General features: G+C 41.8%; 1 protein-coding gene and 1 long non-coding RNA gene across 2 annotated transcripts in view; one reads left to right on the plus strand and one right to left on the minus strand.

Moving 5' to 3' along the window:
- LOC128702917 (uncharacterized) overlaps positions 1 to 15,116 on the minus strand; it is a 275,217-nt gene extending 260,101 nt beyond the window's left edge. Inside the window, exon 1 of the mRNA XM_070102592.1 lies at positions 13,986 to 15,116. The gene's annotated coding sequence lies outside the window, so the exon portion shown is untranslated. The remainder of the gene's footprint in view (positions 1 to 13,985) is intronic.
- Positions 1 to 22,500, plus strand: part of LOC138855137 (uncharacterized) — a 403,243-nt gene that overhangs the window by 278,463 nt on the left and 102,280 nt on the right. The gene's annotated exons all lie outside the window — the stretch shown is intronic.

Genomic DNA, 22,500 nt, shown 5'->3' on the forward strand with positions numbered 1-22,500 from the left:
TCTAACTCGCATCTTTCAGCACTGCCTAGTACAGTATAATGGCCCCTCTCCATGAAAGAGGCAAATGTAGTCCCCTGTTCACAAAAAGAAGAGCAGAGCAGAAATCAGCAACTACAGACCAGTGTCACTCCTGTCAATCACTGGTAAGATCCTTGAGACAATAATCCAAAGACAAATGACGAATTTTTGACTACCACTCACTGCTTTGTGATCGTCAATATGGCTTCAGAAAGATTTACTCTGCTGCTGATCTGTTGTTAAACCTCTCCACTAAGTGGCACCAGTCACTGGATGAATCAAAGTCAGCTGTGTGGTAGCACTGGACATTGCTGGCGCTTTCGACCGGGTGTGGCACCAGGGCCTCTGTAAACGCTAAGCACTGGGAATTGCAGGCTCTACATATGTCTCCTCGATTACCTTCATCAGTGAATCTCTAAAGTATGAGTCCTCGTCGGAACGGAATCAGCAGCAAGGCATCCTATTGGGGCAAGCGTTCCACAAGGAAGTGTGCTGGGTCCTGTTATGGAATGTCTACTTCAACGACCTTCTTCATCTCATCCCAGATCACATGCATCTTTTGAACGACTGTACACTGGCATTCCCTTATCAAGGAAGAAATGCAGCTGCTCACTTCCATCAATCACCAGCTGAAGCTATATCAGCTTGGGAAATAGATGGCAAGTAACATTTTTCCTGAAAAAGCGCAAATGATGTTCGTCTAGGCACCATGATGGTAATGGCGCAGTAGTAGGATGAATGGGACGATGGCACCCTGGAGAAGAAGTTGATATCCTTGAGGTGAAATTTGACTCCAAACTAACCATGAAGAACCATGTTGGCAAATCTTGCAAACAAGGCAGCCAGGAAGCACAGCACTTTACGCCGTATCTCGCATCTGCTTGACAGTAGGGGTTGCAAGATCCTGTACGAGGCACAAGTACGCTCACACCTTGGTATGCTCCACTTTCTTGGTTTGCCTGCCCCTCTCATCTGCGACTGCGATGATGAGGCTCAGGAAACAAGACGTCTGTCTCGCCTGGACCCATCCTGGATAGATCTGTCATTTCAGCAGAGCCTTCAACATAGGAGGATATGGGTGGCCTTACTGTGTATTACAAAATTTTAATATTGTCAAAATACCACACTTGGATCCACTTCGAGGACAGCGTGAAACAAGCTTTTATGCCACAAGACGGGCAGAAAGCAGCAACTTCACTCTGGCTGTACCCTTCTCCAGAACATCACTCCATCTGAGATCATACATACCCAGGATGACTCGAGTATGGAACACATTCGTACAGCATAATGATGTCAACGAGATAACGTCAGTTGATCAAATGAAAATGCTGGCCCACAGATGGCTCCAACTTCATCCTGTTCCCTACTTGTATGTCTCATAACAAAAATGCTTTCAAATGAGCTGATGTAGGTAACAGCTCTTAGCTTGCCAATAAAGTTAGGAATCCTTAACCTGTAAATAGCTGTCAATAGGGATCCTTAACCTTGTCAAACCCTGTTTAAAAAAAAAAAAAAAAAAAAAAAAAAAAGAGAGACTAACTAGCATCTCTATGGGAATCAGTGCCCACAGAGATGCTTCACTACTGACAGAATTGCTTTTCCAGATCGGCAGAAGCCTCAACCTACTCCCCCCTAAAATGTTAAATCTTTCTTGTTTGCCGACTATTTTTCTACTAAGATGAAAGTTAAAGATCCAAAATATTACAGTTCGATAGCTGCAATATCTGAAGTTGAATTTGAATTTGTTAATACATTTGATACAAGCAAACACATATGTTCCATCAACCCACCAAAATCCAACTTAAGTCCAGGAGACCCAATGCAATGCTTCACTGTTCTAGCTATTACTGCACTGCTCTGTGGCTGTCTCAGCAACTACAGTGCTTAACGACTCTCTCAGCTATTGCAATGCTTCACGGTTCTCTCAGTTACTGCAATCTTTCGCGGCCCTCACAACTACTGCAGTGCATAACGCCCTCAACTACTGTAGTGCTTCGCGGCCCTCACAACTACTGCAGTGCATAACGGCCCTCAACTACTGTAGTGCTTCGCGGCCCTCACAACTACTGCAGTGCATAACGGCCCTCAACTACTGTAGTGCTTCGCGGCCCTCACAACTACTGCAGTGCATAACGGCCCTCTACTGTAGTGCTTCGCGGCCCTCACAACTACTGCAGTGCATAACGGCCCTCAACTACTGTAGTGCTTCGCGGCCCTCACAACTACTGCAGTGCATAACGGCCCTCAACTACTGTAGTGCTTCGCGGCCCTCACAGCTACTGCAGTTTTTCAAGGTTCTTTCAGCTACAGCAGTCCTTCACGGCTCTCAACTAATGTAGTGCATTATGGTCCTCTCAACTACCCAGCCCAATATATAATATAAATACAAGTATGCTACTAGTGTTCAAGATATCGTTTCTCAGCTACTTACCATTCATTACATGAGAGTAACATGAATAAGCAACATGAGGAACATGTATGAGCTTGAGTGAGGAGCTTATGTGAACAGAATGAGTGAGCAACATGAGAGAGAGCAACGTCGCGGAAAATGAGAAATTCCTGTTGTTTCATTATATGTAAAGATATCTTGCGCAATTACCCAGTGTGTTGGGTTTGTGTGTATGTGTGTGTTTGTGTGTGTGTGTGTGTGTGTGAAGCTGGGAGTGTCCTGTGTACTCTGTCTTCTTTAATTTGTCTCCCCAGTCTTCCCTAATTTGGGTGTCCTAAGAATTCTCTGGTTTTATATACTCTCGGTCTCCCTTGATTTGTGTCTTATATTCGAAATGTGTGCTTTTCCCTGATTTACATGTCCTGTGTAACCTGTATCCGAGTTTCCCAGTTATATTTCTCATTTGTGAGTATAATTCATGTGTTCTATTAGGCGCATTTTTCTTTTCTTTATAATTCATTAATTTATAAACCATTTAATTTAAAATCCATTATTTTTTTATAATCCATTAATTCCATTAATTTTATCTTATTGTTCTATATTCATTTTGGCTATCCTATATCCTGTACCCTGTATCCTGTACTTTTAGCCTGTATCCTGTACCCTGTATTCTGTACCCAGTATCCTGTACACTGTATTCTGTACCCAGTATCCTGTACCCAGTATCCTGTACACTGTATTCTGTACCCAGTATCCTGTACCCTGTATTCTGTACCCAGTATCCTGTACACTGTATTCTGTACCCTGTATCCTGTACACTGTATCCAGTATGTTCAACCTCTTGAATGCTAAAATATTTTCTTTCATACCCTCAAGAACTCTGTAATATTTCTTGCAAATGAGAATTAATGGCAAAAAGAAGACACTTCTTCATTATGACTGGTGATTCTGTTCTGCTGCATCATAGAAATATGTGTTTGAGTTTCAAGAGGATATATATATATATATATATATATATATATATATATATATATATATATATATATATATATATATATATATATATATATATATATATCCACAAGAACTTGAATGAATCTAACAGATTGAAAATATTCAATGTTTCGATCTATTTTGGAACATTTCAGTTTCTCAGTGCAACTTCATAAAACTCTACACTGAACAAACTTATTCTTCTTCAGCTTGTGTCTTTATGTTCAAATTTTGGATTTGTTCCTACCACGGTGTTGTGACTTTTATTCTACTAAATACTTTCTACTTAACATGTAAATTTATACAAGCCCTGCTATTGATGTCTGCCCTGAAATCGGCAAAAATAAATCGTATTTGTTTATTGCAAATTCTCATAGACTCAAAACTAAACACTTATTCGTCGTAAGACCCAAATCTATTGTACAGCTCCTCGATGTACAATAGATTTGTATCTGTTTTCCAGTAATTCATGTCAAACGCAGTCTTTCTGTTCAACTTTTGCAAGAGATGTCATCTGGCTTGCCTCTTAGCTCTCGTGTAATGGCTGGTATTAAGGCAAATTTGGTCCGTAATGTCGGTGTTTAGTTCCCGGATTCGAACTATTTTTTCAAACTCACTCAGTCTCTTAATCGCTTTCTCTCTATTTCTCTTTCTATCTCTATCTCTCTCTCTCTCTGTATATATATATATATATATATATATATATATATATATATATATATATATATAATTAGCGGCCGGAGGATCGAGCCTCCACCTCTGCCGAAAGACCCAACACACAGGTTTTGCGCGTCATATTAACATATATATCGAAAGCAGAGCTTGTGGCAAGAGCAGGCGTCAGGCACGAAATTTACCTTCATTCAAATCTTAAAGAAAGCTGATGAATATTCGACTCCTGTAAATAAGTGATGAGGACTTTTAAGTTTGGCTGATATGATAAAACCTGCTTCACGGTCACCCATCAACCTATAAGAATACCTCTTGACACTCTTCTGCCAAACAGTGGGAATAACTTTTGACTGCTTCAGCCCGTTGATAACTGTTGCTTCAGCGTGATCAGAATAACTCTTGACTGCGATTCTGGCATCAGCACACAAATATCTCTATATATCTTTCTCTCGCTCGATGACAAACACCACAAACACCAAACTCGAAATAAATAAAAATGATTTAAACTTGTGTTTCCCTTAGGACCAGCACTCTGAGTTTGCCTAAGTAATTCGTGCAGCTGCAGACTTATGTATTATGCTAATGTACCTTCAGGTGAGACCAGGTGCGTTAGGTGAGATCAGGTACCTGAGACAGGTGAGATCAGATGACAGTGACAGGCGACATCAAGTGCCGAGACTGGTGACTTCAGGTGCTGAGAATGGTGGCTTCCGGTGCTTGAAGTCAGGTGCCTGAGACTGAGGCAGAAATCATGCTTATTCAGAAAGGATAATTTTTCCAAACAAGTCATGCGCATAGAAATAAATTTCGCTGATGTACATTGCTAAACCTCAGTGCTCCATAGAAAGCCTTAGTAGGATTTAACTCAGTTATATTACATATGTTATAGTATCAAGGTTGGGTAGGAGGCTACAGCTTTTAATTTATGCTTATGTATCTATCGATACAGAAGATAGACAATAGAGTAATTTCGTAGCTCGCCTACAGAGCATATACACCGAGTGGTGTATATCTATCATTGCTTATATACCTAGAATTGATTAAAGAAATTAAAGTTTATTAATTGGTGGTGTACGGGTGAAATCCATCCTTAATGGCCTTTGTTGTAAACGTAATAGGTTATAATTAGACAGTTTGACTTGTTTAATCGACCTTTTTTTTATTAAGCATGACATGCAATCATACAGTCTCTCTCTCTCTCTCTCTTTCACACACACACACACACACACACACACACACACACACAATAGCAGTATCTCACAAATATGTGACGTAAATAGAATTAATTAACGTAACTTCAAGTTACGTAATGTGTAGCAGGAGTTACTGGTTACAATTATCTCGAAAGATACACTAAAAACAGGATCTGGGGGTATAATAAACATATTTTTTTGTGACAGGAGAATCTTCGCCCTCTTACGGTCAGTTCCCTCCCTCCCACTCTTAATTCCTTCACTTTCTACTTCTTACTCGACTCCTTTTTACTTTATCATTCTCTACTCCTCTTTTCCTCTCTCATTTTTCCCCCTCCTCTCTGTACCGTCCTCTTGTTCCTTTCCCAACCTATTTTCTCTCTCAAACACTCTTCTCGCTCTCTCCTTTCCCCAGTCATCATAAAATGCGGGAGGTGAGAAAGGGGAGGCCAGCTTGAAAGTAATGGCATGGCTCGCGATAGTTTGGGATCGTCTAGATGAAAAATAAGGGGTAGTTTGGGATCGTCTGCAACTAACGACGTGCTTTGGGAAAGTTTGGCATCGTCTATAGAGGGACTCCAAGGTAATTTGGGGTAATTTGGGATCAAAAAGTAAAGATGTCATTTGCAATTGTCTAAAAAGACATTATTTGCTCAATTGCGTGTATGTCTATTTTATATAGATGAATGAAGGGTAATTAATGATAACCTGTATAGACTAAATGAAGATCAGGATGAATCTGTTATGTTTTAGGGTCTTATGGATAGAATTCATGTGAAAATTATGTAGTTTATGAAGGTTTTTTAATTTTCTTCAGTGACTTACAATAGCTGAACTTGGAGACGCCTAAGGTACAACTTTAAAAAAATAACCTTATAAGTTTTATTTAGAGGAGGAATAACCGCGGAATTTGTAGCAGTACACCAGAAGACCTTGTTAGCTTCCATGGTCTTGACTACCGTAGATAATAGAGAAAGAATGCGTGTCATGAAGAAATTCACATTAAGTAAAGCCTCGTCACCGCCCGCTGTCCGTCACGAAGAGAACCTCAACAACACATACCCAAAGGCAACAAGAAGCGTCCTGACGGGTCTCCATACTACTGGTAATGGAAATCCACAGATTTGAATTTAAAAATGGTGGTCGAGCCTGTTGTAGCTGCCACAGTACAATGGTAGAATGATGGATTATCACACACTAGGCCTTGGGTTAGAGGCACGTTCATTCTTTAAATTTATTATGATTTGTCTGAAAAACAAAAAATAAACCAGTGAATAATGGATAAAGATCCAAATGCAGCATAGCGCAATCCTTAATTGACAACGTTTCGCCCATACAAAGGTGAAATAAAGGGTCATATTACACTGCATTTCTGTCTTTATCCGTCTTATCGATATTCTACAAATTGATGATAAATTATAAATTATTTGCTGTATATTTCAACCGTCAGCTGATGTTCTCTTCAACAGGTACAAGAACTGAGTAGAGATCATGTTTACATAGAGTTCGGGTCAACAACTAAGGTGTAGGTCACATTATTTAGAGGTTGAGTGCCAGCTCAGAAAAAGCATTGGTTGTTTGATAGTATATTTTGTTTTTTTTTTTGACAGTAGAATTGTAAATGAGTAAAATGAACTACAGTAATGAAGAACTTGGCTGGACAAATACATACTCGGCATGGTACGAGTAAGACCTGTCTAGAACGAGTTTGACAAGTAATAATAAATGTTATTTTAAAGGTATAACCTATTGTGAGTGTGATCTCTTCCCTGCCTTTACCCAAGCAATTACGTGAGTCGCTGATCACGCTTCATTACTCGAATTTACATTATTCACCAGTCTATTCAATATTCTTCTCGTGGTTACACATTTTCCGTCTTTTGCTTTGTTTTTCCGGTCCTTATTGTTCTCCTCCCTCTTGCTTTCCATTGACTCACTTCCTCTTGGTTCACATTCGATTGTCCTCAATCTATTTTTATTGCTGTTATTTTCTGAACTGTATTGTTTTCATTCTGCAAGTTGTTTTATTTTTATTTTTATCGTGGCTTCATTAATTCTCCTTCTCTGGTTATTGTTTCTCTGTCTTTCCCCTGATTGCTTATTTCTTAAGAGAAACAGAAGGGAGTCAGTGGTTCTTCGACTTTCTTAGTTTACTCTTGATTATATTCAATCACCTTCTAATACTTCGGGTCTCTCCGTCGTAATTCTTTTACGAATTAGACAGTTCTTTTTCATTAACTCTTGTCTTTCCCTCTTCATTTAACTTATCGCCTTATTGTTCTAGCTTGGATATTAGGAGGAGGTGCGGCATTACTAAAAGTATTATCCAGAGGGCTGAAGTTGTTGGGATGGTTCGGACATTTAGAGAGGATGGAATAAAATAGGATGATTGAAGGGCGTTTAAATCGGTAGTGGATGAAAGTCTGGGCAGGGGTCCTCCTACGAAAGGTTGGAGGGAAGGGGGTAAAGAAGGTTTTGTTTGAGAGGAGTTAAGACATTCCGTAAACGTGTGTGTGAACGTATAAGACCGGAGTGTTGGCAAGTGGTTTTTATGGATTGACGTGCTGTTGAGGTGGGAGCAAAGTAACATTTATTAAGGGATTCAAGGAAACAGGTTATCCGGACTTGAGTCCTAGAGGTGGGTAGTATAGTTCCTGAACTCTGAAGGAGGGGTGGGGATATTTGCAGTTTTGAGCTGTAGTATCGGCAACCCCTCTGGCAAGACAGTGTTGGAATGAGTGATGGTGACAATGCTTCTTCTTTTCTGGGTTACCCTACAATATATATAATTATTATTTTCTTATTAATAACACATCGGCCGTTTCTCACCAAGGTAGAGTGACCCGACAAAGAAAAATTCTTATCATTCACTCCATCACTGTCTTGCCAGAGCCATGCTAACATTACAGTTATAAAACTGCAACATTAACACCCCTCCTTCAGAGTGCCGGCACTGTACTTCCCATCTCCAGGAATCCAGTCAGGCCTGCCGGTTTCCCTGAATCCCTTCTTAGATGTTACCTTGATTACACTCCAACAACACGTCAAGTCCTAAAAACCATTTGTCTCCATTTTCTCCTATCTAACACGTTCTAAGAAGTCCAAGCCCCTAGCACACAAAACAACCTTTACCCTCTCCCTCCAACCTTTCCTTGGCTGACTCCTACCCCGCTTTCCCCCCGGTACAGATTTATACACTCTCGAAGTCATTCCATTTCGTTCCATCCTCTCTACATGTGGAAGGGATATATATATATATATATATATATATATATATATCTATATATATATCTATATATATATATATATTCTAGGTAGTAGGTTGGTAGACAGGAGCCGCCCAGGAAGGTACTAACGTCCTGTCAAGTGAGTGTAAAACGAAAGCCTGTAATTGTTTTACATGATGATAGGATTGCTGGTGTCCTTTTTTCTGTCTCATAAACATGCAGGATTTCAGGTACATCTTGCTACTTGTACTTACACTTAGGTCACACTACACATACATGTGCAAGCATATATATACACACCCCTTTGAGTTTTCTTCTATTTTCTTTCTAGTACTTTGTCTTGTTTATTTCCTCTTACCTCCATGGGGAAGTGGAATAGAATTCTTCCTCCGTAAGCCATGCGTGTTGTAAGAGGCAACTAAAATGCTGGGAGCAAGGGGCTAGTAACCCCTTCTCCTGTATATATTACTAAATGTAAAAGGAGAAACTTTCGTTTTTCCTTTTGGGCCACCTTGCCTCGGTGGGATACGGCCGGTGTGTTGAAAGAAATATATATATATATATATATATATATATATATATATATATATATATATATATATATATATATATATATATATATATATATATAGTCAACACATCAGGAGATTGCAAAATTGCAGAAAAAAGGAGGATGTCCAAGCAAGTAAGTTCCCAAAGGACGTCTTCACATGGAGTCAGTGAGTAAGGAAGAGAGAGAGAGAGAGAGAGAGAGAGAGAGAGAGAGAGAGAGGGAGAGAGAGAGAGAGAGAGAGAGAGAGAGAAAGGATACTGGAAGTGCTCCCAGGCACAACAGTGCCCAAAGCCAGAAGAATGTTTATTATAGCATTAGAAAACTCCCACAAGCATTAATATTGCAATAACCTAAACGAAATTAACCTGGCAATGATCAAAAATTCGGCCACACCCCACTACCATACCAGCAGATATATATAATTTGCGTTTTGATTCATTTCAGTTTGTCAGTATAATTCTTACTTCGATTTATGTTTTTTTCCCAAAGTTGTTCTTTAATTTTTTTCACATCTTTGCTATTGACATTTATTGCTCTCATTACCTCTCCTGCTACTGTATCAACTCTTACATTCAGATATATATATATATATATATATATATATATATATATATATATATATATATATATATATATATATATATATATATATATATATATATATATATGCCATAAGTCCGATTTTATTACATTTTCCTTATTATCCTTTATTTCTCATATATTCATTGGGAAGAGTGAAACACACACGGGTCATATTACCCAGGGGAAATGGAAGATAATCAGACTTTATACAAGGAAGAGAAGGGTATCTTATCCGTCCCTCACTCTTTCACCTTATATACCTCCTATTCACTTCATCTCCCTCCTCTCTTCCTTCTTCAATTTATCCACTTCTCCACCTCATTCACTTTATCCAGCGCCTTTCCTCAGCCTTCCATTCCTCCTCGTTCGTCTTTGTCGTCCTCCTTTTCCTCTTCCTCACCTCCCTGAGGTCCTTAGTGGGAGGCTATGACAGCTCAACAAGACGGACGCAGGAACCAGGTGACAAACGTCAGGCGTCAGTGACCATTCTCATGACAATGGTCGCCAAGAAGGCGACAGGGAACAACAGTATAAACATGCAGGAAGTTACAGTGTGGTCTCTATGTTGATATGTTGGAGGTGAGGGCGCAGAGTGAAGGTTGCAACGTCCATAATCTGTTGGTGGCATCCGTATATGGATTGCTATGTCCTTAGGTGGCTTGCCAGTTCTGTGCATTTATGTTTTCGTGATGAGTCAAAAAATTAAACTGAAAACTGCTCTTGGAAATGGGAAAATGTTGCTGAATTGTTACACCTAATTCTTTGCCTGTTTGTCAAACTAAGTCCACAGGGCAGTTCAGAAATACCTCACACTGTGAAAAGGAAACTTTAGGTGTTTCGGTTCGTCTTGGACCATTATCAAGTTACAGCTGAGAGTTAACATGCCAGAAGGAAGAAGCATCCTCTCCTCAGCTGTAACCTGGCATGTGAATTGTTCCACACACTCGTGTTTTAGGTAGGAACATTTTTACATGTAACTTGAAAATCTTGATCTGCCATCAAACTATAGATTGTGACGTGCGCCGAGTATGTTAGGTTTGGTTCTGAGTTCTTCACACAGCCATTTCTCATGTCTTCTCGACCATTGAACTAGTGGCTAACGCATCGATCTGCAGTTTTGACTTTCTGATCGCGGGTTCTGTCCCAGCCCATGGTATGGTTTCATATCCTCCATGTTAAACTTTTATAAAAACTTTACCGACGTATCAGCAGACACCTTATTCTTAAGAAAAATAATCTTCATCCCAAGAGACAGAAGCTGAGAACTCACAATTGTAATATAGAAAACAGTCGGTGGTACCGAGGAAAATGCATAGAGAGGAACAGGATTCTGAGCAGGTAAATATGGATGAATATGTGTGTCCAAAATTCAGTCAGGAGAGAATTGTCTCAAAGTAAATATTGTTAGGAAAAGAAGAGGGCCAGACACCTATGTGCACGTACGAGGGACTATCTGCACAGCCAAACCCTAAGGATATAGCATCCAACAAAGCCTCAAAAAAGACATTGTGAAGCAAAAGTGGAATCAGTTAAGCCCACAAGTAAACCACAAGGACATTAGGAAACATTTTCAGTCAAACGCATTGCACAGTTTCAAGACAAGGCATGATCGGGATAAAGAAACTTAGAATCATTAAAGTCAGTCGATATTTATTATACACACACACACACACACACACACACACACACACACACACACACACACACACACACACACACACACACACACAACACACACACAACACATATACAACACACACACAACACACACACAACACATACACAACACATACACAACACACACACAACACACACACAACACACACACAACACACACACAACACACACACAACACACACACAACACACACAACACACACAACACACAACACACACACAACACACACACAACACACACAACACACAACACACACACAACACACACACAACACACACACAACACACACCACACACACATGCCACAGACACACACACACACACACACACATGCCACACACACACACGCACATGCCACACACACATGCCACACACACACACATGCCACACACACACACATGCCACACACACACACACACACACACACACACACACACACACACACACACACACACACACACACACTTGGAAGTATTTCTTCAGTCACAGAGGAGTCAGGAAGTGGAACAGTTAGGGAAGCGATATAGTGGCGGCAGGATCCATTCATAGCTTTAAGCAGAGGTATGATAAAGCTCATGGTGAGGGGAGAGTGACCCAGTAGCGGCCAGTGAAGAGGCGGGGCCAGGATCTATGACTCGACCCCTGTAACCACAACTAAGTGAGTACATTACACACACCACACGCGCATAGGCAAGTACAAACACACGTACACAACGAAATACACACACACACACACAGGTTCAGGAGCCATGACTCGACCCCTGCAACCACAGCTAGGTGAGTACACACAAACACAAAAAAAAAATTGGGAAAACAGTCGAATGGTAGTTAAGAGGTGGGACCAGATGCTGACAGTCAACCCAGTAACCACAAACTAGTGAGTGTACACATCTATAAAATAATTATAACTGAAGATTTCTTCTACTGGTATCACCAGTACTAATGACTTACAAACAGGAACTTCAAAGTACAAATGCATAGCTAACTAAAAAAAAATATTTATAATTCAGCTGGAGCTATAAAAGAAATTACTTAATAATCCAGCTGGCACTATATATACAGTGGAAAATCAGTAATAAATCACATATATTTTAATCTTATTCTAGCACAATTTTTAAGCTAAGAATATATCAATGAATATTTTAGCTGTAACTTAATAAATGTCTTCCGTGCCGGTCCTGTCGTGCTAATAACGACAACGACTGAATTTAGAACTCTCCTACCTGAACTTTTGCCGGAATTTCAGATAGCTGATGTTAATGACGGTATTGGAAATTGTAGTCATTGTGGACTAATGGTTTAAGCAGCAGCTAATTGTGTCCTATTAATTCTATAGTTTTCATGCTTCTTTTTATGTCTATTTAATGAAAACGAAGTTTTGACGATATTTGTCAGTTAATAAAAAATATTTAGAGAAGATAATAAAACCTGTGTTGAACAGAATACCAGAGCTTTTGTGTATGTCATGTTATGGGTTTTCTGACTGACCTTCCAATTATTATTTTTATTATTATTATTATTATTATTATTATTATTATTATTATTATTATATAATTAGGCGCTAAATCTAAGCCATTCAGCACAAGGAGTTATATAACTCGATCCAGCGTCTTGTAATCGCTAGACAGTTCCGCTTATTGCAGCACTTGTCTTAGTCTTGCCTCAGCCTACAACTTCAGAAAAGAATGGGAAATATTCCTTTCCCCTCGAGCGGTCAGGAAGATGCTCAACAGTGCGACGAGTCGTTCCCAAGAGTAAATAGACTTCTTTATCAGCCAAGAGACCATGAAATTTCTTTTGAAAACTTCTCTATCGAAGGTATTGGTCTTGGGTGAGGAGACACATCAGAGTTTGCGATGTAGCTATTAGATTTGCTATTGTCAAGCCATATGTTACACGATGCGACATTCTCGGTAGTCAGAACCCACTGGGTAACCACTTCACGATATTCTCTCTCTCCATCTCTCTCTCTTTCTTTCTCTCTTTCTCTCTCTCTCTCTCTCTCTCTCTCTCTCTCTCTCTCTCTCTCTCTCTCTCTCTCTCTCTCTCTCTCTCTCTCTCTCTCTCTCTTTGGATTGACGGTAAGTTATTTTTGTTTATATATATATATATATATATATATATATATATATATAATTTGTATTTATATACATAATACGGTATGTTAATTTTTTAGAACATGTAAACAAGGAAATATGACAAGCTAGTACTGGGCAGATATCTAGTACTGGTAGATTGCTAGCACAGCCTTACTGAATCAGGCAATCAGATAGGAGACCTGATCTGAAACCAAGACTGTGGGGACGATGTCCCATCCTCCCAGACTCATCAACAGGTACTCAACAGGTAGTCAACTTCGACCATCTGGGCTGAGTATTGTAACAAGTAACAGTTATTACGCCTGGAAGTCTAATATAAAACCTCGGGCAATTTTAGTAATTTAGGAATTTATCACTGAACGTATATCCACAATTCGGAGTGGAAACTTGATTTGATGTTATGGACGGTTCTGGACCATCATTAAGTTCAAAGTGGGTACAAGCGGAACCAAAATGTCATCTAAAGTTTTTAGTCTGAATTGTGGGTTATTGCAAATTGTTCTAGCCCTGTGCTGTAACGTCAATTTTAGAAATCATGTCTTTTTTGTAATTCTTTGTATGGAAGGTAATGACCGGTACTCACCTGTGTAGGGCTAGCAGGTAACAAAGGTATCCATTGGTGGTGCTGGTGGGGTGTGTGACCTGTGTTGTAACAGCCCACATGTGGCGAGGCTCTCTGGGGAGGCTGGTGTTTTGGGCAGACACCTTCACATCCCCATACCGCCGATCACACAATCCTGAGACTCACCCCTCGCAGATTACGACAGGTCCAGCAGCTAAGAGTAGACCCCCTGAACCGTAAACTGGTGAGTTCCAACACCACACAGACACACACACACACACACACACACACACACACACACACACACACACACACACACACACACACACACACACACTACTCAATGATGTTCTAGATTTTTGCTCTGCAAGACTTTTATTCGCGTAATCTTAGATTTCCTTAAATTTTCTTCTTGTTGGTTTTCTCCTCCTTTATCACTGACACTTGATAGTTGCTTCTTTCTTATCCTATATGAAGTTTTACCAACCAGGTGTCCGTAGTTCCTGTATGTTTAATAAACCTTTTATATTTAATAAACCTTGCTTGCTTCTTAAAGATATTGGGACATTAAATTGAATGGTTTATGCAGATTTTTATAAGTAAATATTTAGTATGGTAAATTTAATGCGTTTAACTTGGGTTCAGTTTAGCAGTAAAAGCCAACTTATCTTCGTGCTTAAATTTCCCTTTAAATACTTATGTCACTGAGTGTATTGTGAAATTCTCAAAGTTTGACACTTCCATATTTTTTATATTTGTGAAAACTTGTAACCTTTACCAAGCATTAAAACTGAATGATTTCCCAAGTTAGAGAATTGTTTCTTAGGTAAATTTTTAGGCAGTAAAGGATATTAAAATTTATTTTATAACACAATATTATGCCTGGCACACTCCCAATAAATTAAATAAGAATATCACATTACGTCACGAAATTACTCAAAAATAATCCTTCGGTAATCCACTAAGATATGTTTGAGACTTTCAGAGAGTAGAAATTGTAGCCATTGTCTGCAGGTGGTGCGGTAAGCACACGACAGGGTGGAGCAGAGCGTAGTTTAATCGACGTTATTATGGCGTCTTGTATGAGGGGAGGAAAGTTGGACGCGTGACGTGGGGTGAGGGAGGAGGGACTGCGTGCGTCTACGACAGCGGTCGGGGACACACTCTGGCCTGGCCGCCGCCAACACCCCTCACACACCACACCCGTTGACGGATGCCGCTACCCACTTCAGTCTTTCCTTTCTTTAATATTTGGTTATCCACAAGAGGATGAAGGTTTCGGAGTGTTTTTCTCGATTTTTATGGAGATCTGTGGACGCAACTGGAGAGCCGGCGTGTTGAGTTCCTCCCATCAAATGCTACGTAAAAAGAGGGGAAAACGGTGGGGATAAATTTCTCCTGTTGGCAGTAAGAGGCAAAGGTGGCGCACAGGGCAGGGAGGAAAGGTGTGCTATACTCCACCACAAGTATACACACTCTCCCTCCCTGCCTCTCTTCCTCACTCCCTCCTCTCCCACCTTCCTCACTCTCTCCAACAGCCCTCTTTCCCTACCTCGTTGGCACTCCCCCTAGTAATTACTGAACTTGAGGCACACCAAGCGCTATTTCGTTTCACGGACTATTGGCGTTGTTTACTAATCTCAGCATAACATGATTGCTGGCTACCTCAGGTGTGTAGCTCTCAACCTGTCACATGACCACACCATTTCCATGCTCACTTTCACCCTCACTAACACGTAATTCTTCATTTTAATTAATGTTAAGCTTCCTTATTACCTGTGACACAGGAAAGATGACGTGCAAGGAGGGGCATAAGACAGTGTAAGGTTATAAAATGCATCTGAAAAAAAATAATACAGGCTAAAAAGATATATTCTCGTGGATTTCACGAAGTGAGGATAGAAAAGCAAAGTAAGGAGAAGCGTAATGAAACATTGTGTAAGCAACGTAGGTAGAGGAACTTAAGGAGAATTGAGTATTTAGATTTTTCTCTTCTTCTATAAGTAATGGTGGGCAGTGTTAGTTTTTAAACTCTTTCTGTGACATTATGAGTTTCACCTTTTCTGTTTTCTCCACATGCTTCTTTTGGTGCGGACACGATCATGTAAATTTTAATCGGACGTATTTAATCTTCCACCTAACTTAAAGCTGTTTTAAAATTTGTCAATACAGTACACAAATTTTACAATTTGATTTACATAATAATTATTTATTTATGATTTCTTTGGGTTATTCACTTCACTTAAGACTCAATATGTTAATACAATTTATACTACTGAGCTAGCCATTTTTTTTTTTAGCTTCCATGTTATAACATTTTTTAAATTTAATTCTATTGTGCCTCTCTCTCGATACCTGTTGACGATCTGAGTGTTCTTGTGTCTGTATTGCATTAGTTAGGTTTTGTCAAAAGTATTTATCGATAGAGTGTGTGTGTGTGTGTGTGTGTACTCACCTAGTTGTACTCACCTAGTTGAGGTTGCGGGGGTCGAGTCCGAGCTCCTGGCCCCGCCTCTTCACTGATCGCTACTAGGTCACTCTCCCTGAGCCGTGAGCTTTATCATACCTCTGCTTAAAGCTATGTATGGATCCTGCCTCCACTACATCGCTTCCCAAACTATTCCACTTACTGACTACTCTGTGGCTGAAGAAATACTTCCTAACATCCCTGTGATTCATCTGTGTCTTCAGCTTCCAACTGTGTCCCCTTGTTACTGTGTCCAATCTCTGGAACATCCTGTCTTTGTCCACCTTGTCAATTCCTCTCAGTATTTTGTATGTCGTTATCATGTCCCCCCTATCTCTCCTGTCCTCCAGTGTCGTCAGGTTGATTTCCCTTAACCTCTCCTCGTAGGACATACCTCTTAGCTCTGGGACTAGTCTTGTTGCAAACCTTTGCACTTTCTCTAGTTTCTTCACGTGCTTGGCTAGGTGTGGGTTCCAAACTGGTGCCGCATACTCCAATATGGGCCTAACGTACACGGTGTACAGGGTCCTGAATGATTCCTTATTAAGATGTCGGAATGCTGTTCTGAGGTTTGCTAGGCGCCCATATGCTGCAGCAGTTATTTGGTTGATGTGCGCTTCAGGAGATGTGACTGGTGTTATACTCACCCCAAGATCTTTTTCCTTGAGTGAGGTTTGTAGTCTCTGACCCCCTAGACTGTACTCCGTCTGCGGCCTTCTTTGCCCTTCCCCAATCTTCATGACTTTGCATTTGGTGGGATTGAACTCCAGGAGCCAATTGCTGGACCAGGTCTGCAGCCTGTCCAGATCCCTTTGTAGTTCTGCCTGGTCTTCGATCGAGTGAATTCTTCTCATCAACTTCACGTCATCTGCAAACAGGGACACCTCAGAGTCTATTCCTTCCGTCATGTCGTTCACAAATACCAGAAACAGCACTGGTCCTAGGACTGACCCCTGCGGGACCCCGCTGGTCACAGGTGCCCACTCTGACACCTCGCCACGTACCATGACTCGCTGCTGTCTTCCTGACAAGTATTCCCTGATCCATTGTAGTGCCTTCCCTGTTATCCCTGCTTGGTCCTCCAGTTTTTGCACCAATCTCTTGTGTGGAACTGTGTCAAACGCCTTCTTGCAGTCCAAGAAAATGCAATCCACCCACCCCTCTCTCTCTTGTCTTACTGCTGTCACCATGTCATAGAACTCCAGTAGGTTTGTGACACAGGATTTCCCGTCCCTGAAACCATGTTGGCTGCTGTTGATGAGATCATTCCTTTCTAGGTGTTCCACCACTCTTCTCCTGATAATCTTCTCCATGATTTTGCATACTATACATGTCAGTGACACTGGTCTGTAGTTTAATGCTTCATGTCTGTCTCCTTTTTTAAAGATTGGGACTACATTTGCTGTCTTCCATGCCTCAGGCAATCTCCCTGTTTCGATAGATGTATTGAATATTGTTGTTAGGGGTATACATAGCGCCTCTGCTCCCTCTCTCAATACCCATGGGGAGATGTTATCTGGCCCCATTGCCTTTGAGGTATCTAGCTCACTCAGAAGCCTCTTCACTTCTTCCTCGGTTGTGTGCACTGTGTCCAGCACTTGGTGGTGTGCCCCACCTCTCCGTCTTTCTGGAGTCCCTTCTGTCTCCTCTGTGAACACTTCTTTGAATCTCTTGTTGAGTTCTTCACATACTTCACGGTCATTTCTTGTTGTCTCTCCTCCTTCCTTCCTTAGCCTGATTACCTGGTCCTTGACTGTTGTTTTCCTCCTGGTGTGGCTGTACAACAGTTTCGGGTCAGATTTGGCTTTCGCTGCTATGTCATTTTCATATTGTCTTTGGGCCTCCCTTCTTATCTGTGCATATTCGTTTCTGGCTCTACGACTGTTCTCCTTATTCTCCTGGGTCCTTTGCCTTCTATATTTCTTCCATTCCCTAGCACACTTGGTTTTTGCCTCCCTGCACCTTTGGGTAAACCATGGGCTCATCCTGGCTTTTTCATTAATCCTGTTACCCTTGGGTACAAACCTCTCCTCAGCCTCCTTGCATTTTGTTGCTACATATTCCATCATCTCATTAACTGGCTTCCCTGCCAGTTCTCTGTCCCACTGAACCCCGTTCAGGTAGTTCCTCATTCCTGTGTAGTCCCCTTTCTTGTAGTTTGGCTTCATTCGTCCTGGCCTTCCTGCTTCTCCCTCCACTTCTAGCTCTACTGTGTATTCGAAGCTTAAAACCACATGGTCACCTGCCCCAAGGGGTCTTTCATATGTGATGTCCTCGATATCTGCACTACTCAAGGTGAATACTAAGTCCAGCCTTGCTGGTTCATCCCCTCCTCTCTCTCTCTTGTAGTGTCCCTTACATGTTGGCACATGAAGTTTTCCAGTACCACCTCCATCATCTTAGCCCTCCATGTATCCTGGCCCCCATGTGGGTCCAAGTTCTCCCAATCGATCTCCTTGTGGTTAAAGTCACCCATGATCAGGAGCTTTGCCCTGCATGCATGAGCTCTTCTGGCCACTCTAGCCAGTGTCAACCATCGCTCTATTGCTCTCGTCGTACTCTTGCCTTGGCCTCCTGCTGTTCTGTGGTGGGTTATACATCACTGCTATTACCACCTTGGGACCTCCAGAGTGAAGTGTTCCCGCTATGTAATCACTTTCTTCTCCGCTGTCTCCTCTCTCCAGCTCATCAAAATTCCAGCGATTTTTGATCAGCAACGCCACTCCTCCACCCCCCCTGTTCCCTCTGTCTTTCCTCAGGATTTGGTATCCCGTTGGAAAGATGGCATCTGTTATCATACCTGTAAGCTTGGTTTCTGTGAGAGCTATGATGTCCGGTGATGTTTCTTTGACTCTTTCATGCCACTCCTCCCAGTTATTTGTTATTCCATCAGCGTTTGTGTACCATACCTTCAGTTTCCTTTCCAACACTGTGGGTTGGGGGGCCTGTGAGGGTGGGAGACCTGGTGGCATACTGTGGGATTCTATAGCTCGGTGTTGGGTGGAGGCTGTGGGTATGGATTGTAGTGTGTGTTGGGATGGTGTGATAGGTTGTATGGTTCTGAGAATAGTTGTGTGTGTGCTTGCCCTTGCTGTCTGTTCTGCTCTGACTGACCTCTACTGGTTCCCTCCTTGTTTCTTTTCCTAGCTCCTTTCGCTTTTTTGTCCTCTCCCTCAGCTGCTGTCGTTCTGATTTTGTTCTGTCTCTGTCTAGGAACACCCTCTTGTACTCTTCCGAGTATTTCAATCGTGGTTTCTCTTGGAGGATCCTGTTCCGCACTGTTTCCGTCCTGAGAATCAGCTTGATTGGTCGGTTTCTCCCCTTCGAGTACCCCCCTATTCTCTGAAAATTTACAATCTCGTGTGTGTGTGTGTGTGTGTGTGTGTGTGTGTGTGTGTGTGTGTACATACCTATTTGTGATTGCAGGGATCGAATCACAGCTAATGGCCCTGCCTCGTCGCTGTTCGCTGCTATGTCCCCACTCTCCCTGCTCCATGAGCTTTATTGTATCTCTTCTTAAAGCTATGTATGGAGCCTGCCTCCACTACATCACTCTCCATGTTGTTCCACTTAATGACAACTCTGTGACTGAAGAAATACTTCGTAACTTCCATGTGTCTCATCTGAGTCTTCAACTTCCAGGTGTGACCCCTTGTTGCTCTGTTACATCTCTGAAACATCCTGTCAATATCCACCTTGTCAATTCCTCTCAGCATTTTATGTCTTTATTATATACCCCCCCCCCACCATCCCACCCGTTCTCCAGTGTCGTCCGATCGATTTCGCTTAACCTCTCCTAGTAGGACATATCCCTTAGCTCCTGAACTAGTCTTGTTGCAAACCTTTGCACGTTCTCTAATTTCTTGACGTGCTTGACCAGGTGTGGGTGTCATACTGGTGATGCATACTCCAATAGGGGCCTGACGTACAAAGTACACAGTCTTGAACGATTCCTTACTAAGGTCGAAAAGCTATTCTTGGCTTTCCCATGCGCCCTTTATGCTACAGCAGTTATTTGGTTGATGTGCACCTCAGGAGATATGCTCGTTATTATACTCGACCCGGGATCCATTTCCTTGAGCGAGGTTTGCAGTCATTGACCCCTTAGACTATACTCTTTCTGTGGTCTTCCTTGCACAGTCTTCATGACTTTGCACTTGGTGTGGCAAAACTCCAGGAGCTAGTTGTTGGACCAGGCTTGCAGCCTGCCCAGATTCCTTTGTAGTCCTCCCTGATCCTCATCCGATTGAATTCTTCGCATTAGCTTCACGACGTATGTGTGTGTGTGCGTGTGCGTGTGCGTGTGCATGTGCGTGTGTGTGCGCGCGCGCATATGTATATGTATTACTCTTTGTCGAAGGTACATATAGATAGTCAAAGAATAGGGGGAAGAGGGGGGGTTAGATGGGACAAGGAGTCTGGGCACTGTGTGGCACAACCCACTCTGTTTACTTAATGAGAGAGATCACAGCAGCATGAACATGCGAAGGCTGTCCTGGGGAAAGGAGTGGAGGGAGGGGTGTAAGAGTGATGTTGGCAGTGGTGGCGATGCCTGAAGACTGATGTTGCTACTGTGCTGTTGGTATGACTGCACTTAGAAAAGTACACACACACACACACACACACACACACACACACACACACACACACACACACACACACACACACACACACACACGCACACACGTGTGTGTGTGTGTGTGTGTGTACTCAGTTGTACTCACCTAGTTGAGGTTGCAGGGGTCGAGTCCAAGCTCCTGGCCCCCGCCTCTTCACTGGTCGCCACTAGGTCACTCTCCCTGAACCATGAGCTTCATCGTACCTCTGCTTAAAGCTATGTATGGATCCTGCCTCCACTACATCTCTTCCCAAACTATTCCACTTCCTGACTACTCTGTGGCTGAAGAAATACTTCCTAACATCCCTGTGATTCATCTGTGTCTTCAGCTTCCAACTGTGTCCCCTTGTTGCTGTGTCCAGTCTCTGGAACATTCTGTCTTTGTCCACCTTGTCAATTCCTCTCAGTATTTTGTAAGTCGTTATTATGTCTTCCCTATCTCTCCTGTCCTCCAGTGTCGTCAGGTTGATTTCCCTTAACCTCTCCTCGTAGGACATACCTCTTAGCTCTGGGACTAGTCTTGTGGCAAACCTTTGCACTTTCTCTAGTTTCTTTACATGCTTGGCTAGGTGTGGGTTCCAAACTGGTGCCGCATACTCCAATATGGGCCTAACGTACACGGTGTACAGGGTCCTGAACGACTCCTTATTAAGATGTCGGAATGCTGTTCTGAGGTTTGCAAGGGGCCCATATGCTGCAGCAGTTATTTGGTTGATGTGCGCTTCAGGAGATGTGCCTGGTGTTATACTCACCCCAAGATCTTTTTCCTTGAGTGAGGTTTGTAGTCTCTGGCCCCCTAGACTGTACTCCGTCTGCGGTCTTCTTTGCCCTTCCCCAGTCTTCATGACTTTGCACTTGGTGGGATTGAACTCCAGGAGCCAATTGCTGGACCAGGTCTGCAGCCTGTCCAGATCCCTTTGTAGTTCTGCCTGGTCTTCGATCGAATGAATTCTTCTCATCAACTTCACGTCATCTGCAAACAGTGACACCTCAGAGTTTATTCCTTCTGTCATGTCGTTCCCGTATATGTACTCACCTAATTGTGGTTGCAGGGGTCGAGACTCAGCTCCTGGCCCCGATGTGTGTGTGTGTGTGTGTGTGTGTGTGTGTATGTGTGTATATGTGTGTATATGTGTGTATGTGTGTGTGTATATGTGTGTGTATATGTGTGTGTATATGTGTGTGTGTGTGTGTGTGTGTGAAGAAATCCTTTAAAAATATATTATTTTACAAAAAAGTGTTAAAGATTAGCGACATCATATCTGCATAAATGGGCCTTTTAATAATTAAAAATATAATAAAGAAAATAATCTAACAAAAACATTATTTTTTTATATGGAGAGTTTGGCAAACATTACGCTGCTACTGCTATTGTTCAGTCCTGTGTTATTATTGCTGTTATCAGATGAACTGTAATCTCCTCTGCCCTCTAATAGGTACACCGCCATCTT

This window comes from Cherax quadricarinatus, chromosome 82 (assembly GCF_038502225.1).
Source record: "Cherax quadricarinatus isolate ZL_2023a chromosome 82, ASM3850222v1, whole genome shotgun sequence".
In the NCBI taxonomy this organism is placed as follows: domain Eukaryota; kingdom Metazoa; phylum Arthropoda; class Malacostraca; order Decapoda; family Parastacidae; genus Cherax; species Cherax quadricarinatus.